The sequence below is a fragment of the Notamacropus eugenii genome, chromosome 6 (genome assembly GCF_028372415.1).
Source record: "Notamacropus eugenii isolate mMacEug1 chromosome 6, mMacEug1.pri_v2, whole genome shotgun sequence".
Lineage (NCBI taxonomy): Eukaryota > Metazoa > Chordata > Mammalia > Diprotodontia > Macropodidae > Notamacropus > Notamacropus eugenii.
In genome coordinates, this window is record NC_092877.1 from 327,031,362 (window position 1) to 327,050,881 (window position 19,520).

A 19,520-nucleotide genomic window follows, 5' to 3' on the forward strand; every position below is an offset into this window, starting at 1 on the left:
GGAGGATCTAATAGTTTTTTTAAAGGTCTTTTTCCAATTTAGATTTATTCCCACCTTTCCCCCAAGGGCTAGGGAACAGATATTCCTTTCTGTCTGCAAGATTGGCCTGGGTTCATCTTGTCTTCTTTGCCAGCCCTGTACTGGCCCCAACCCTGCCACCAACAGAAACAAAATCATTGTGACACTAAGTGAGATTGGGAAACTAAGAGATGTGGAAGAGAAAAGATTTATGGTCATAAAAATAATAACATTTCTACATTGCTGTTAGCCTTATAAAGTCTTTCATTAAACAAAATTACTAAATAATTGCTAAAGAGATATACACAATTTCAGGGCTCCCCATAATACCCAGTTAAATGAACAAGGAAATATTAATATATTGAGCTAAGGCCCACAGTTTTTTTGGCAAAGATACTGGAGAAGCTTTCTATTTCCTTTTTCAACTCATTTAACAAATCAGGAAATTGAGGCAAACAGAGCTGAGTAATTTACCCAGTGTCACACAGCTAGTAAGTGTTTGAATCCAGATTTGAATTCAGGACTTTCAGACTTCAGGTGTGACACTCTATCCACAGTACTTAGCTGTCCCTAAGTATTTATTGATCACCTACTAAGTGCTAGGTATTGTGCTATTGATAATCTCAGATACACTTATCCTAATTTAACCCTTCAGATGACCTTCAGCCTTGTATCTCCAACTACCTTTTGGACATCAGCAACTGTATGTCCTGAAGACATCTTAAACTCAATATGTCCAAAACTGGACTAATTATCTTTCCCCGCCAACTTCCCCAACTATCACTGACAAGGGCTCATCCACCCAGTCCAGGTGTCATCCTTGGAATTCTCACTTTCTCTCATCCCCCCTTCCCCATATAACCTGTTACCAAAACTAGTCAATTTTATCTTTGTAACATTTTTCACAAATTCTCTTTTCTTTCTGTGACATAGCCCTTGCCTTGACACTAGCCCCAGTCTCTTCATACTTGGACTATTACAATAGTTTCCTGGCTGGTCTGCCTTCCACAAGTCCTTCTCCAGTCTTGTACATCCTCCAGTCAGCAGTCAAAATGATTTTCCTAAAGCACAGGACTGACTTTCCACTCCATAAACTCCAATGGCTCTCTATTACTTCCTGGATCAAATATAAAATCCTATTTGGCATTCCAAAGCACTTTATAACCGGTTATTCTACCTATCCACCTACCTCCATCCCATTGCCTTTCCAGTCTTATTACATGTTACTCGCTCCCCATCCCCCCATGTAATCTCTGATCCAGTAACAAAGGTCCCCTTGCTGTTCGTAAACATGACACTCCATCTTCTAACTCTGGACACTTTTACTGTCTGTCTTCCATGCCTGGAACACTCTCCTTCTTCATCTCTCTACTCTCTGACTTCCCTGGCGACCTTCAAGTTCCAGATAAACTCCCACCTTCTACCGGAAACCTTTTCTGATCTCTCTTAATTCTAAGGACTTTCCTCTGTTTATTTTCCCCAGTTTATCCTTTCTATAGCTTATGTCTACAGTGAGCTGTATGTTGTCTCCTCTACTGGGCTGTGAGCTCTTGGAGAACAAAGGCTGGCCAAGAGAGAGAATTCTACCTTTCTTTATATCCCCAGGGCTTAACACAGTGCCTGACATATAGAAGACTCTTGGTAAATGTTTACTGACAGACAGATATTCTCTTTCCCTATTTTTTTCTGAGCTGTTAGAAATATTAACTCTTGGATATTAGGGAACCCAGGCACCAAGTCTTGTTTGAGGTGCATTGCTAAATGACTTAGCGGAGAGGAGATTGCAATGACAATTGAATCTGGAATGACAAATCTCTTAGGTCATGTCTACCTTGCTAGGGTATAAGGAGAAATAAAGGATAAAGAGCTGTGGGTAGCCTGGTAATGGAACTGACTTCCATAAACATGAATTGAAGATGCAATGTGAACATTTCAAAAGCCAAGCACTGCCATCTGAGAAAGGAAAGGGAATAAACATTTATGTAGCACCTACTATGTGCTAGGCACTATGCTGAGTGATTTTACAAATATTATCTCAGTTATCCTCACAAAAACCCTAGGAGGTAAATGCTATTATTATCTCCATTTTATAGATGAGGAAACTGAGGCAGACTGAAGTTGAGTGACTTGTCTAAGTTCACGTATAGCTAGTATTTGAGGATAAATCTGATCTCTGGTCTTCCTAACTCCAGCACCCTATCCAGTGTGGTGCCTCTATATATCATGTGGGTGCTAAACTCAAGGTTCTTTCTGAGCTAGCAGTCACTCCATAGGAACCAGAGTGGGGAAATGAGTTAAAAGATCTAAGAAATAATCTGCTACCCAAATAATTCATTGTTTCAAAATAATTATCCATCTTGGAGGACATTCTTAACTCTCATCGACATGATTTATTAAGTCCTACAGAACAGAGCAAAATCTTAACTCAAGCTTTATTAGTTATTAGTATTTACTTCAAGCATTATTAGTTCAAATATTATTTTTACAAATTATGAACTCCCATTAAAAGTCTGCATGCCACTACCTATGTTTGCTGTTTTCATGTTTCTTACCTACAGAAGTCCAAAACAACTTTGCTACAAAGTGGTAAATTGTGTGACATATTGTAGCCTAGTGTGAGATAATTCTGTTTTTTTACCCATGCAAATCCAATGCTGAAAGATGGAGAGGTTAAGTAGGCTTCTTCTCTCTATGTATCCCATCTCGCTATTACTGCTCAGTAGCGGGATGAAGAGAGGTATGGCAGCAATGATGTCCCAGTCAGTGAGAATGGTAGAGTTTGCTCATTTCACTACTTTGTTTAGCAAATAATTATTGAGTACCCATTCACGTATGGCACTGGGCCAACGGCCATGACGGTACAGAGAGGAATAAAATACATAGTGCCCAGCCCTTAACCAGTGGCAATTAATGAGATGGGATTCAGCAATGTGGAAAATTACCATGAAGACTTGTGACAGAACCATCAATTTAGAACTGAAAGGTACTTTTGGCATTGTCTCATTCAACTTGCTTATTTTACAGGCATGGAACAGACTTGCTCAAGGTCACCCAGGTAATAAATTTCAGCAATACTGGGATTTAAATCCAGGCTTTCTTGGGCCAAATCCTCTGTTCTTTCCTCCAAAATTTAGTTTGCTTAATTAGAGGTGCTTGAAAGCAAAAAAAGGAAGTTTTAAAGATGTCTTAAAATGCACACTTTTCACTAATTATGACTGATTGTCCTTTAATCTGAGCTCATGAGGTTTTATTGCAAGTGAAAAGTCAAGCAGAAAAAAAAGGAAGCCTAGAGACTAGCCAAGAGTGACTCAGCAGCGAAAAGACTTTATGTTTGAAATATTTCAAAGCAGTTGTCCAAGAAAAACATTTCTTACCCTAAATTCACCCTGCCCTGCCCTCTGTAAATCACCAGCAAATTTGCATACTGTTCCCAGGTCATTTTAGTCTTCTCTTTTGTAGCCAGAGAAATTTTTCTTTGTATTAATTTTTTAATCCACTCATTTGATTTGTTTTTCTAATAGACTTTCACGAGCTGTAGCTTAATTTCTCAGCTTCATGTTTCTTGGTGTATGTGGAAGAAAGAAAGGGAAGGGGAGTAGAAGGAAAGAATAGAAAAGAAGGAAGTAAAGAAGGAAGGAAGGAAAGAAGGAAGAACAGCAGAGAAGGAATGGAGGGAGGAAGAAGAGGAGGGAAGAAAGAAGGAAGAGAAGTAGAGAGGGTAATAAAAAAGGAAAGGAGAAAAAAGGAAGGAAAGAAAGAAGGAAAAAAGTACGAGGGAGGAAGGAAGGGAGGGAGGGAGGAAAAAGAAAGGAAAGAAGGGAAAAAAGAAGGAAGGAAGCAAAGAAAGAAAGAAGGAAAAAATTATTAAATGCCTACTATGTGCCAGGCACTGTGTTAAGTACTGTACAATTATTTCTTTGGATTCTCACAACAATTTGTGGAAGTAGGTACTATTGTTATTCCCCTCCTACAGCTGAAGAAACTGAGGCAGACAGAGTTGAAGAGACTTGTCCAGGATTCACAGACTGTCTGAAGCTGGATTTGAAGTGAAGTCTTCCTGATTCCAGCCCTAACTGCCTGACGTGTGGAGAACTACCAGGAACTGTCACTGATCACATCTTAGAGGTGGGCAGAGAATTGGAGAGCACAGCTCAGTTGTGCAAACCACTCTGTTTTGCACTTCCTGGGCTTCCATTTTCTTCTGTTTTGGGCATGTAAGTAAGTGGAGAAAATACCGCTGAGTCCTGTGTGAGTCTGTGAATATTTCTGGATTTCTGCTGTTTCTAGGTTGGTGAAAAGGCACAACTTTAACTGGCCTCAGGCTGCTAATGAATCTCCATCCTCTGTGGGAGGAATGAGAAGCCTTTGGCTTCCACCAGTGAGCTGTTCCTGTATAAGACCAGCATGAGTCAATTATTGCCAAACTGGTTGAGCTGAAAATAGGCACTTGATTTTGTTGGATCATGTGGAGGACCTGTCTGTGGCCCTGGAGAGACCTGGCTCCTTCAGGGGCTTAGGAGGCTGTGGATGGTGGCAGTGATTTGGGCTGATAGGAATTCATTCTGAAAATAAAATACATGTTCCCTTAAATGGCATTCTTGAATAAAATAAGTAGAAAAAACAGATTAAAAAAATAAGTGGGATCCCAGAATGGCACCTTATACTTAAATGATGCAAGAGTTTTCTGACTGACTTCCCTGCCTCCCCTTTTTCCCTTCTTTGTTTCCAACTCATCCTGCAAGAATATCAATACTTCTACCCTCATAAACCTGTAATGTCTCCCTCTGACTTATGGCATTGTGGCCTGGCATTTGAAGCCTTCTGACATGTGACCCCAATATAACCTTGCTGCTCTCCCAGAACTTATCTGCTTTCTGCTGTCTGTAAATCCTAATTGCTGGTTTCTACCTTGATCTGTTTGACCTTAACATTCTCCTCTCTTAGAATGCTTTCACTGTTCTGCCTAACTAAGTCCTATACCTTTTATTAAGGCCCAAATAAAATGTTCCTTCTTTGGGGCAGCTAGGTGGTGCAGTGGATAGAGCTGTGGCCTTGGAGTGAGGCAAACCTGAGTTCAAATCTGGACAAATCATTTAGTCCAGTTTGTCTCCAACCTGCCCCACCCCCCCAACAAAATACTACTTCCTCCATGAAGTCTGCCCAGACTACTTCATTTCCACCCACAATAAGTCTCCTCTTGGTTGGCTTTGGACTATTATCTCATCTTTCCAGCAGTATAAGAATAACAGCTAAAGTTTACATAGCATTTTAAGGTTTGCAAACTGCTTTACGCATATTATCTTATTTGATAGTATGTATAACCTTGGGAAATAGGTGCTATTATTATCCTCATTTTACAACTGAGGAAACTGAGGCAGATGAAGTTTAAGTGAGCTGCTCAGTCACAAAGCTAGTAAATGTCTGAGGCGGGATTTGAACCTGAGTCTTTCTGACTTCAAATCCAGTTTTCTATCCACTATGCCCTCTAAATAGTTCCCATTTCTAGTGATTCAGATTTACAGAGTGTTTTCTTCACAACCCTGTGAGGATCATTAGTGTATGTGTTACTATGAGGCTGCTAAGTGGTACAATGGATAAAGAACTAGACATGGAAGCAGGAAGACTCTAAGTTCACATATGACCTCACATACTTGCTAGCTAGGTGACCCTGGTCGAGTCATTTAACCTCTGCCTCAGTTTTCTCAATTGTGAAATGAGAATAATGATAACAAGGGTTATGGTGGATAACCTCCCAGGGTTGTGTGGATAAAATGAGGAAATGTTTGTTCACAAAGTACTTTGCAAACCTTAAGGCACTGTACAGTTATTACCAATAGTCCTAGTTTACAAATGAAGGAAACCAAGTTCCAAAGAGATTAAAGGATTTGTCCATGTGACAAAAACAACAAGCACTAGAGTTAGAACTCAGACCTTAACCTTCTGACTTCCAGACTCTTTCACCTGTGCCTCAGATCCTGGAAGTAAAATATTACTGATTTTCCAACTGCTACAGCACCTGTCATATTGCAGATCATTTATCGAACACTCAGTAACTGTGTGATGGATACATGACATGGAAGACATTGACTGCCTGAACAGGAAAAATAAAGTATTTAGGAGAATCGCATCCTTGAGCAAAAATCTTATTTTTTTATTATTTTTTTTGAAGGTGAAGGACATCTTCTCTGGCAAAACTATAATTAGGATGCTAGAATCACAGATCTAAAGCTGCAAGGGCCTTCTGAGGTCACCTAATCCAATCCTTTCATTTTATGGATGAAGAAACTGAGGCCAAGGAAGGTTAATTGACTGACCCATAGTTACACAGGTGGTAAGCATCAGAAGTGGGAATTCCTAAACTGAGTTCTTTCCTCTTGTGTGTCAAGTAACATAGTGTGGAAGGCCAAAAAGAAAGGTAGAATCATGAGTTAATTTTGATGCAAGGAATACCAAGGAAATCCAAGGAAAGAAAACAAAAGCAAGATTTTGTTATTAATGTAGAGATGATGGTGTTAGAGGGCTTAGACGCAGGTTCAAATCCCACCTCAGACATTTATTTACTGGCTGTGTGACTCAATGAAGACCATTAACCTCTCTTTGTCTTGGTTCCAGTAAAATGGCAATGATAATGCCACCTACTCCCTGGGGTTGTTGTGAGGTCCAAATGGGTGGAGGCATGTAAAGAACTTTGAAAACCTTAAGATGCTATATAAATATCACTGACACTGTTCCTGTATTCTATAACCCATTACAAGGTTCAGTCTTGAAGGCTTGTCAATGATCACGTAACCACTCAGGGAGACCCTATGAATATCTGAATTTTGTTTAGATTCTCTCTCTCCCATAGGGGTGTTCAGTCTTTCTGTATGTTATCACGCCACCAACAAGCATTTGAGCATAAGGCAGGTTTATTATTAGGCATATAAAAGAGACTCACGTCTGAGCCTAGTTCACAAGGAAATACAGTAGCATTGTTTCATTCCTCCTCCCTGAAGGTCAGACATAAGCCCCACACAATCAAACAGACCTCAACTGCTTCACTCCACCCACAGAAGAAATTGTATGAGTGGAATAGATGACCTTGGTAAGGTCAGTGTTGGCACCCCGTCATTGTGGGGGACAGGAACAGTCTCAGTTTATTGCCTCACTGGCCCATCTCATTGCCCCTTCAGTTCTCTGCAGATCACTGCCATGTGCTTCACTGCTATCCATAAGAAGCCCTTGATCTATTGAAAAGGGTGGGGGAGGGGAAGGAAGATTCCCTGCAACCATTTGGAAAATATTTGGATACTTTCCATAAGAATAACTCTGTGCATGACCACCACAGTAGTATCCCATCTGTACAATCCCACCAGGTGCCCCTAAAAAGGACAATAAATAGCAGACATGGAGTCTGAGCAGGGTTGGGGCTTTGATTGTAGAGAACAGCAGAGCTGATTGGTCCATGATGTCTTAGACAGCCATCTTGTTTGTCTGGATGCTGTTAGCCACCTTTTCCTGGTGGATACTCTGGGTTTTTGTAACACTGTTTTCTCTTCCTTTTCCCTCCTATCTAACTGACCACTCCTTCTCAGTCTACTTTATCAATTCATCATCTTTGTTATTGTCCTTAACTCTGGATGTCCCCTAAGGCTCTGTCCAGTGCTCTCTTCTCTCTTCCCAGAATGTCTAACTGGGTGATTTTATCAGCTCTGGTGAGTTCAATTTCCATTTCTATGCAAATGACTCTCAGATCTATAGATCTTTCCATAGTCTTTCTCCCTATCTCCTGTAGCCAGTGTTTAACTGCCTTATAATCTCATGGTTCTTCAGGCATCTCAAACTTAACAGGTCTGAAACAGAGTTCATTACTCTCCCCACAAACTCTTCCCTTGTTCATACTGCCTTCATACCATGGAGGTTACCACCATTGTCCTAGTACTCTACTTTGACAATGTCAGGGTGACCCTTCACTCCTCTCTCAATCACCCATTACAAGAGATATTGTCACTTCTCTACCCACAGTATCTCTCATCTCCTTCTAGTCACTGTCTGCTTCTATTACACTTCAGACCTCATTATTTCTCCCCACCCCTTGCAATAGCCTTTTATCTGATTTCCACACCTCAAGTCTCTTCACATTCCAATATTTCACACAGCTGCCAAAGTAACTTTTTCTAAATCCCAGCAAGCTCCACAGATTCCAGGTGCTCCCTCTTGCCTCTAGCATCAAATGTCAAATGCTTTGGCATTAAAAGTTCTTTGCCTCCTGGTTCTTTCTTTCTCTCCCACACGTTTGCCTCCATTTCCTCATCTGTAAGATGAGTTGGAAATGGCAAACCACTCCAGTATCTTTGCCAAGAAAACCCTAAATGGGGTCACAAAGAGTCAGACATGACTGAAAAGACTTGAACAACAACCACTCAAACATTATTTCTTCATGCCTCTCCCCTTCCCCTACCTCCACCACTCTATAGTCCAACCATACTGGGCTCCTCCTCACATATAACTCCATTTCCCACCTCCATCCTTAGCAATGACTGTCTACGGGGACTGTAGATATCACTGCCCCCTTTTGAAGATGAAGAGGCTAAGACTCAAAGTTAAATGACTTACTTAGGGTCAGACAACTAGTAAGTATTAGAGCCAGGATTAGCATTTGGGGCTCTCTTGACTTCAGAGTCTCCTCCCCATCCCTACATAATATGTGTAGCTCTTTCACATTTATAAGTGATTAAGCTTACAAAAGAATTTTCTGTGTTTAAAAAAATCATCATACATTTGATACAAATTTTTGACACAGATTGACACAGAATTCCTCAAAAGAACTGGGATCGTATTTGGGAGTTTGTCATGATGGATCATAACTTTAGGACTGAAAGGGACTTCAAAGATGACAGAGTCCAAGGTCTTCATTTTACAGATAAGGGAACTGAGGCCCAGGGAGGTTCAGTAACTTGCCCAAGGTCACATAGTTGCTGAAGGTTTTGGGGACAGAAGACCTTAGACTGGAATTAGTGCTCGGTCTTCAGCACCTGTCTAAAATAAATTCATTTCACCTTTCTTGGTCTCAGTTTCCTTATTTGGAAAAGGAGAAGGCTGGATTAGATATTCTCTAAAGTCCCTTCGAGCTCTAGCTCTATAATCCTAAATTGAAATGAACTTTTATGTTCAATTTTTAATGATTCTTTGAAAGTGAAACACTAGAGGGCAATGTGATCCCAAGGATAAGTACCGGGCAAGCCCTGTTTCATCACAGAATTATAATACACAGCTAGAAGGGCCCAAGGAAGCTAGCTTGACCAGCATACTTATTATTGCAGAAGGGGAAACTGAGGCTCAGAGAAATTAGGTGACTTGTTCAAGGTCACAAAGTGGTAGTATTTGAACTTGGGGCCTCTGATTCCAGGGTCAATATTCTTTGCCCTGTACCATATAATCATAAAATGGTAGGGTTGGAAGGGATTGTAGTCCCTTACATATATCCAACTCTTTCATTTTCCAGATGAAGAAACTTGGCCAAAGTTCCACAGCTGGTTAGTGACAGAGAGCAGACTTCTCAGTGGATGAATTTCTGTCCTGTCATTTGAAAGAAATTGTAGTGGTATAGGCCCGTAATGAACAAGACACTCTGCATTACTTTTCAGTTGTTGGTGACAGATTGTGGTGAGTTTCTTCCTTGCCTGTACCCCACTATGAACTGGCACATGTATTTGTAAGATGATCATTTGGGATGAAAAATGCCATTAGTGGGCAAGTAAATGAGAATTTGTGTAGTAACTACTATGTGTCAGGCACTGGGGATACAAAGAAATGAAAAAAACCAGTCCCTGCTCTCAAGGACTTCTCTCACGGACTAAGGAGGGAAGACAACATGAAAATTATATACAAAGAAGTGATATATAGAATTAATTGCTGATATTCAGCAGCCAGAAGATGGTAGAATTAAGAGGAATTGGGAAAGGCTCCTTGTAGAAGATGGGATTTTCTTTGGGATCTGAAGGAAGCCAGGGAAGCCAAATGAGTAGGAAGAGATTATTAGGCAAGGGGAACAACCAGTGAAAATGCATGGAGTAGGGAAATAGAGGGTCAGAATCAAAAAATTTCACAGTGAGAAAGGACCTCAATAGCCACATAGTTTAATCGTTACCTGAAAAAAGGAATCTCTTCTGTGACATAACCAACAAAGGTTCTTTCAGTCTTTGCCTGGAGATCTCCAATGAGAGAGAATCACTAAAACAGCCTGGTCATCGAACTTGAATTCTTCCTTTGTGCTAAGTGACGTGGGAGCTTTAGGTACTAAGTACTGTGCTTGACCAAGTGAAGTAACTCAGAGTTAAATATCTGCCAGTATATCTCAGTGTCATGAGTCCTTTGCTAGCTAATCACTAATTGGCCTAGAATCCTGTCATGAGACAAGTATAAGACAGAGAAATGGTATTATAAAGGCTATCATCCAGCTAGAAATGTAGATAACATTTCAAAAGCATGGATGCCTGGAAAAGCATTTGAAGTATGCAAAACAAGGTTAGTGGACGGTGTTGGGAGAATTACAGTCAGCTCTTGATTCTCCCTGTTAATGGCATGGACAATCTCAAAGTGCAATTAACAAAACCAAAAAAACATATAAGACATTCTATAAGTATAGGTGTCTCTAATATTTCAAGGTTTCATTCAGGCAAAAGTACAGAACTAGCCAGTAATGGTCTAATTTTTCATTTTCTTTATGTTGCCGCTCTGACTGCCCACTTCATTCTGGGAAGAGAAGGTATTACTTTTAAGACTATTGGAGGAACCATTTTGAATAAGAGCTTAGCTTTTCTCAGGACATTTGATGGTATGTTTGTTGGGCTATATCATTTACTGAGGCAGCGGCGCAATTATGTGAAGCATTACACCTTCCCTAAGACAGAGAGATAACTGGGTTAGCCACCATCTCTCCTTTCTGCCTGCTTGGGCAGAAGATCCTATGAACCATGTGCATCCACTTTACAACACAAACATGTGCAAGTTTGATTTTTTTAAAGTAAATTCAAATCTTCACAGTCAAATCTACTTTAATACCTCCTCCATTTATCCCTCATAGATATTTTGGTATTACTAATATTTTTTTTATCAGTCTACACACTACCAATGATTCACAAATTGAATTAAATTGTGAAGTGATCTTTGGTACCTACTAGATTATTTCTTGTGGGGTGTATCACTCGCTCCCTTTTATCCATCATCTTATCTCAGCTTCCTAGTGCTCTTCCTAGGGAAATATTGTTTGTAAAGCACTTAGCCAATGGGTACTTAATAACAGCTCATTTCCTCCCTTTTCCTTCCTTCCTTCCTTCCTTCCTTCCTTCCTTCCTTCCTTCCTTCCTTCCTTCCTTCCTTCCTTCCTTCCTTCCTTCCTTCCTTCCTTCTTTACTTCCTTCCTTCCTTTTCCTTCCTTCCCTCCAGCTTTTTTCCTATCGGGTAGGTAAATAATTAGTTAAATTTATTTTCATTAAGGTATTAATGACTTAAACACAAAGGAATGTGTCACTAATAGTGGAATCCCAGATATCCAGTGGAGGATCCCAGGTATTGGGTGGAAGTGGCTTTCCATCTCATAATCTTAACACCTACATCATTCCCTCCTCCTCCTGGGCAGATTGGCCTATCTAAAGACCTCACCCCGGTGCCATTGGTGTCTTAAAAGTTTCCCTTCCTTTCCAGTGAGAGTATATAGCAGCAGTGTTAATGTCAATGACATCCTTACTTCAGCAGAGTGGGTGACTGTGTCATTAAGAATCATAAACCAGTATTGCTGCAGACCTTAGCAATGCTGGCAATGCCAATAATTTGCCTGTGGATAGCTGAGAAGTGATTGTCCATGACCTACAGGGGATTTTCAGAAAAATGCTGCCCTGTTCTTATGTTTGCTGCTGTCTAGATGTTTTATGCAGCACTCCTCCCATTCAGTACAAGTTCATTATGTGGCCAGGTTGTTTGAGGAGGTAACTGTTGATGTCACCTGTCACTGCGGCTCTGCAGGGAAGTGGACATTGGCTCCATCTTTTCTCCTTCAGCCCTTCTCAGTTTGATTTATAGCTGGGCTAGTCTTCTGCTGAAATGTTTCCTCAAGTCTCAAGGCTACAGTAACCTATAGGCAAACTTTGAGTCATTTTAATTTCTAGCAGCCCCCATGCATACTGCCCAGTGGAGAATCATTTCCATGATTACCAGTGAGAGATCTTTGCCTTCATCATCCTTGTTCTATTCTCCTTTGGCTACTTCTCTGTGATGTTGCTTGGGAACCAGTGGGCACAGGAAGAATTTCATGGTGGTGGCATACCTTATACCATTGCGTGTAGAACTATGGTTTGACCTGCTGTGGAAGAAAAAATGAGAGGAACTAATAGAACTTTTGGATAAAATAAGGTGGTCCTGGGCAGTGAAAGTAACTGATAATCTTCCTTTATTTCTCATGTGGGGCAGCAGACAAATAGTTCCTCCCAGTCTCTTTTTCCCTGTTCCTTTTGTGACTTTTTCACTTGGCAGAACTGCCAGCCCAAAGTGGAGGAGAAGACTGAGTACAGATGGATACCTTGTGCCAGGGACCTTCTAGAAACTAGGAGAAGACTGGAACCTCTAAGGCCAAGGCACATTTAGATTGTCTCCTAGACATATCTCCCTCTGCACAGAGGAGGTGTCCCTTCTACAAAACGTTATCATAGAGAAGTCAGTCAGTCAGTAGCTAGACTGAGCCATTTACAATGTCCTCAGATCCAATTCAGTTCAATTCAACAAATTTAAATGCCTCCTAAGTCGAAGGCATTATAATCTCACAGAATACTTTGTTTGCCCTTAGTTGTCACATAGTTAGCTGATCCTGTCTAGTTTCCATCTGTGGCTCTGAACAGTTTCTTCTCTGAACATAGATCCACTCCCAGGGTAAGCTGATCACCCGAAATCTCATCACCATGCAGTCACTAAGCACCTTCTCAGAACCCCCTATTGCCTCTCCCCTTGGTCTGTAGAGCTGGAGGTTAGAGCAATAAACTCCTCAAGCCCTCCTTCATAGAGGACTCAGAACTTTCCAGTCTAACTCTCCATTTTTCATCAGCCACTCTTGTCGGTTTTGACTCCTTGGAACTTAGTAGGCCCTGACAGCCCCTCCTCCTTTAGTGTTTCATCTTGTACATTGTCTTTTCCTATTAGACTATTGTCAGCTCCTTAGGGGAAGGGACTGCCATTCTTTTTCTTATCTGTATCCCCTACATACAGTGCCTGTGACATAGTAGATACTTAATCAATGCTTACTGAATTGAATTGGTGTGCAGGAGGCAGCTTGTACTGATGCATTCTCAGTGTGATCATTTACACTTCAGAAATCAACAGGACACACTGGGGTTTGATTTATTCTTCTGTTGATAGTCTAAACTTAAGAACGTGATGGATAAAATGTTAATAATATAGATTAGACTTAAAAATGTGTCCTTAATACTTTTTCCCCCAGAATCTGTTGTTAAATATTTATCAGCACGCTCCTCCATTTATCTGTCAAAGAGATTTATCATATTACATTACATATTATAGTTATCTGTGTTTGGGTTTGATCATTTGATATTATTGTGAGAATCAAATGAGGTAACATGTAAAGCACTTTGCAAACCATGAAGCACAATGGAAATGCTAGCTATGACAATGCTGGTGATTGTCTCCCAGGAAGTAGGAAGCACCACAAGTTAGAGAATCTCTAAATTGGAAGGAAACTCAGAGACCACTTGTCTAATCCCTTCATTTTACAGAGAAGGAATTGTAGAATGAGGAAGGTTAATTTCCCTGCCTAAGCTCACACAGCAAGTAATTGGCATCTCTGAGAGTCAAACTTAGATTTTATGACTCCAAATCCAGTGTTCCCAGCTCAGGACCCTTTACACTAAACAACATAACACAGTCTCTTGTCAAGTCAATTGTATCCCAACATTGGTCATCCAGACTATTTTGCTTGAAGAATTCTCTCATGAGGGGGAACCTACTCTCTTGCTATGCAGTTCATTCCATTTGGGGATAACGCTAGTAATTAGGAAGTTTTTCCTTCCTTTAAGTCTAAATTGACCCCTCAGAATCTCCCACTCATTGGTAGTAGTTGGGAGCAATTGGTTGGGACAAAGCAAAAGAAATCTAAAGCATAATTCACATGACAGCTCTTCAAATGTTTGGGGATCACTATTGTGTTTCCTTTAAGTCTTTTTTCCCCCCAAGCTATCTCCAGTTCTTACAGTCATACTACTGGGGTGACAAGTTCCCTTTTTCCCAGTCTCTTCACTGTCTTGATAGCCCTTCTCTTAATGCTCTCCAGCATTTCCTAAAAATGTTGCTCCCATGATTGAACACAATACTCCAGTAATGATATGACCAGAGAAGAGTACAATGGTACTATCACCTCTGGCTTCTGGATCCTTTGCGCCTCCTAATTCAGCCTAAAATTCACTTGCTGTTTTGGTCCCTATGTTGTACCACAGTCATATTCAAGTTTACAGGTCTAAGAGTTGTGTGGTTTTTAGAACATTGGGTGAATATGAACTCATGCAAATACATAAGCACCACACAGAATGGGAAGACATGAGTTGGTTGCAATCTGTAACACTGGAGGCACTTTCCAAGCAGATGATAACAACAGATCCATTTACATATTTAAGTAGGTAGCACCATTGATTTATAGCCATGAGAATGGAGAATTTCAGAATTGGAAAGGACCTTAGCAGCCATCTTATCTGACACATACATGAACAAGAATGTGTTGAAACTAGTTTGGGTTGCTTGTCCCAATGGTGGCAACAAAAATGTCAGGCTAATTATTTCAAGGAAGTTTGCAAGATGTACCTTCTCCACAATATGTTCTCCCCCTCCACTAACTCCCAAACCACATAGGTAGTGAAATAAAAAGTATAGTCTTTAATGAAGTCCATTTTAACTTCAGTGGGGCTGCTAGATGGCATTTGTGGAGTCAGGAAGATTTGAGTTCAAATCTGGCCTCAGACTCTTATTAGTTGTGTGACCCTGGGCAAGTCCCTTAATCCTGTTTGCCTTAGTTTTCTCATATATAGAATGAAGTGGAGAAGGACATGGAAAACCTCTCTGGTATCTTTGCCCCAAAAGCCTCAAATAGTGTCATGAGGAGTTGGACACAGTTGAACAACAAAAATAACAAAATTTAATTTCATCCTAAGTGGATTTCCAGCCATCCAGTTTAACCTGACAGTCAGTATCTTTTGCAACTTGCCTGTCTGTGTTGGCTAGTATTATGAGGTGACCAGCTGATTCTCTCAATCCGCAGTAGTCTACCAATACATAAAAATTCTTCTGGTCTTGACACCTAAAATATGTACACATCTGAACAAATAATGTGTAGACATATATGCTTGTTTTATATGCATACTCACTCATATGTACGCTAGTGTCCTCTCTGTAAATAAGTATGTAGTATGTGTACGTGCATCTGCACATCTGTGCACACACACACGCTCACACACACTGGCCTGAAAATCTTAGTAAAGTTTTAAGGTTTGATAATTAGCTCCTCATTCACTCTGCTATGTTGTCTCTATACTATGATGACGATGATAACAACTGACATTTAATGAGCAGTTCAAGAGCACCTACAGGTGACAGAATAGCTGGACTTATAGTCAGGAAGACCTGACTACAAATCCTGCCTCAGATGCTTACTTAGATGTGTGATCCTGGGCAAATCACTTAACCTCTTTAGCTTTAGTTTCATCATCTGTAAAATGGGTTTAATACTAGCTCCTACCTCCCAGAGTTGTTGTGAAGGTCAAATGAATTAGCATGCATAAAGTGCTTTGCAAATCTTAAAGCACCATATAAATGATAGCAATTATTTTTTTAATGCACGTAGATGATCTTATCTGGTACTGGCAACTGCCTTATGAAGTAAGTTCTCCAAATATCACTTTTTGAGACACCTGAGATTCTGATAGGTCATAAATGACTTGCCAGTGATCACATAGCTAGCTAGTCTATGATCCCATGATTCCTGATTTTAAGTCCAACCCTCTACTGACCTCACCAGTCTATATAATGTGCTGACTTCACAGTTCTGAATAGCTATTACACACATCTATTGATAACACAATATTTTGTTGGCCAGTCATTTTTAGTCATGTTTAACTCTCTCTGTGACCTCATTTGTGCTCCTCTCAGCAAAAATGCTGGAGTGGTTTGCCATTTCCTTCTCTAGCTCATTCTACAGATGAAGAAACTGAAGCAGGCAGGGTTAAGGGATTTGCCCAAGGTCACACAGTTGGTAAGTGTCTGAGGTCCGATTTGAACTCAGGAAAATGAGTCTTTCTGATTCTAGAGATCTATCCACTGTGCCACCCAATTGTCGCATAATAAAATACACTGCATATATATTTATTGTAATGGACATTTTTCTCATCCTTTGTCACCTATGTCCCTCTTCCTAGCTTCTGAGTTGTTCTACTCTGCAAATGTTTCTTTCCTTCTATACCCCTACTACTCTCCCTAACAAATACTGACCAACTTAGCACATATATATATATATTTTTTCTTGCCAAGGATTCTTTTTTAAACATTAGGTGGTGACTGTCCATTCTCCTGACATGGAGCCTGTAGGATGAGTAACTTGTGCACTGTTTCAAAGTTGCCTTGAGGGCTCTGTATTGTTCAGTTTCCAGTGCTTTATAGTTCTGGGGTGATGCTGCCCTATCTCTCTCTTGCTAATTAGAGGCTCAGATGCTTCCATTAAAAGCTCCTAATTAGTAGAAGGATAGACTTCCTTACTGATGATACCCATTGCATGCCTGGTGCCATAATTCATTTTGGAGTCCCTGTCACCACCAGTACTCCTAATAGGTGCTCAGTAAATATTTGTTTGACATTTTAAATTCAGAGCACTCCGTTTATGTGTGTGTCTATCCTGAGCACTGCAGGCTACAGGCTTAGCAGCAAAAGCCGATCCTGTCGCTTATGGACTTTATGCTGCTGTTCCTATCTACCCTCGAATAGGATTAAAGAGCTGGAAGAAATCTTAGAGATTATCTAGTCCATCAAACCCTTTACAAATGGGGAAACTGAGACCTAGAGAAGAGATGAACTGATGGCTTCCTTCCTACAGTTGAAAGTTACTTCTCTCTTCTTTCCTATCTGTTCCATTGTCTTCACTTGAATAAAGCTTTGGGTGTAGGAGAATTATAAAGATGCGCTTACTGCTTTTAAGTTAGATTTTCTTTGCTCGAGAGATAAACTAGAATATAGTTATAGGAAACTTTCTGTCAGCCTAGCATTTAGCTCTGTCTGTGGAAGGACTTCAAGGAAAAAGAAGCAAGGTGGAACACTAAACTAAGATTCTCATTGACCAAAAGAGATTTAGGGATGTCCATTATAACTAGGATGCAGTGATGTAGGCTCTGGCCAAAGACAGTGAAATATAAAGTCAACACAAATTTAATATATGTATTTGCTAGGAACAGGTGTTTTTATAGCTAGTTTTTAAGAATAATTAGGAAGCTACCACATATATTCATCAATGAACCTTTATTGTAATTAATTCTCTCTCCTCTTCACTGAATTTGTGTTAGTTACTTTAATTATTTTCCATATTGTGAATAACAAAGTTGATTAGAGGATTCATTTCCTGCTGCTTGCCCCAGGAATGAAAATTGCTAGTTACAACTATGGGTGTACATTGCCTAGTCAAGGATAAAGACCATCGTCAGTCTTAAAAGGTGTAAGCTTGATGCTGAATGGGGTCAATGGAAATGAGTCGCAGATGGTGCTTGTCAGCTAAAGTTTCAGCACTGCTTACCACTGTGGTCTTTGAGGCAACCTTTGTAGGGTGAATGCTGTCAAAGACAAAAAATACCATTAGCCAGGATGCAAATTCAGAGCCTGGCTACAAAGGTGACACCATTATGCTGGACATGGCTCTCACCATTCCATCTACAAACTAAACTCAACACTTGCCTCCTCACTTCTCTGAGTAAATCAGTATCTGGGACACAAATGTTTTATTTCCTTGAAGGAAAAAACAGTGTACAAGTGTCACTGATGAGAACATGGTCCCAGGTATTAAGGAGTCCCCAAGTCTGAAAAATTTTCAGATTGTCTTCTCTTTGGAGCTCATAGAAGGAAGCTCTGTGGACAAGGAACTCAACTGCCCAGTTTGAAGTGCCCAACTCAAATGTGACTGACAGGTTTGTGAAACAAAACTCATACCTTTTCTTTGGGGAAATTACTTTTCTTCTCATGAAAAATAATTCCTGTAATTTCACCAGGGCTCCTTCTGTCCTCCAGGATGCTCCAGATTTAGTTTGCCTGGTGTTTCCTCAGTGCATCTAGCCAAAGACTTTGCTGCTCAGTCCCCTTCATCTCTCTGTAATCTTGTCCTTATCTCTTCCCTGGGGAAGGAGTTCTCGAGCCAGCAGTTATGAAGTGGTTGTTTTGCAGTGGTCCCAGGCTGTCTTCTTGTCTGAAATGTCAAATGTCTGTATTTCTACCACAGTTAACTTTAGGGACTGGGCCCTTGAATTTCTTCCTCTTCTCTTCATGTTCTTTGTAGGATTCCCTTTTATCCGAACTTGCCAACGTCTTACTCTTGGTATTGGAGTTTAAACTTTGTCCTCCTCTTTCATTCCAATTATTAACACATCTGTTTTTTCCTGTTACTTGGCTTTCAACTTTTTTTTCTGAAATGCCTCCCAGAACCCTTTCCAGCTGGCTCCTGGCCAACATCCTTTATTCTCCTTAAGAAGTGAATGGCCTGGCCCCCAGGTAATGGCAACATGGACTTGAATTTACACACACACACACACACACACACACACACACACACACACACACACACACACACATACACACACACACACACACACATACACACACACATACACATGATCTATTTGGAATATATCTAAAGTCGATTTCTCCTCCTATAATTAGCTCCTAGATGAACTTACTTGTTTTTATAATCTACCTTTGAGGTAGTTAATAAGTATTTATGACTACCTGCTATAGGCTAGACACTGTGTTAGCCCTGGGTTGCAAAGAAAGGCAAAAACAATCCTTGCCCTCAAGGAGCTTCCCCACATTCCAGTGGGGGAAATAACAGTAAATAACAACATACATAAGAGATTTGCATGGAATTGATGGAAGATAATCTGAAGCAAAGGACACCATGTAGGAAACTGGAACATTTTGGTAGGAAGCCAAATGAACATTCTTTTGCTCCTGTTTCTGGATCCATAACTGGCACAAGGTGACTGGAATTTTTCTCTAGAGCTCTAGTTTTCTCCCCACAGTGGTTCCTCATTGGCTCCATGCTACCATTGGGTCCATCTTCCCCCCAGTACTTTGTCCCTTTTTCACTCTCTGATGCCCACTCTCCCTGACTTCCTCCAGTGGGTTGGTGCTGGGATCAGACTCCTGGGAGGATATGTGGTTCCTCTCCTAGACTCACTTATATAAATGGAGGAGATTGCCTTCTATTTCTCTCCAAGTGATTT

At 40.5% G+C, this 19,520-nt stretch overlaps 1 protein-coding gene across 1 annotated transcript in view; it reads right to left on the minus strand.

Moving 5' to 3' along the window:
• SLC19A3 (solute carrier family 19 member 3) overlaps nucleotides 1–18,736 on the minus strand; it is a 39,084-nt gene extending 20,348 nt beyond the window's left edge. The window contains exon 1 of the mRNA XM_072618071.1: nucleotides 18,235–18,736. The gene's annotated coding sequence lies outside the window, so the exon portion shown is untranslated. The remainder of the gene's footprint in view (nucleotides 1–18,234) is intronic.
• Nucleotides 18,737–19,520: the final 784 nt, after the last annotated feature.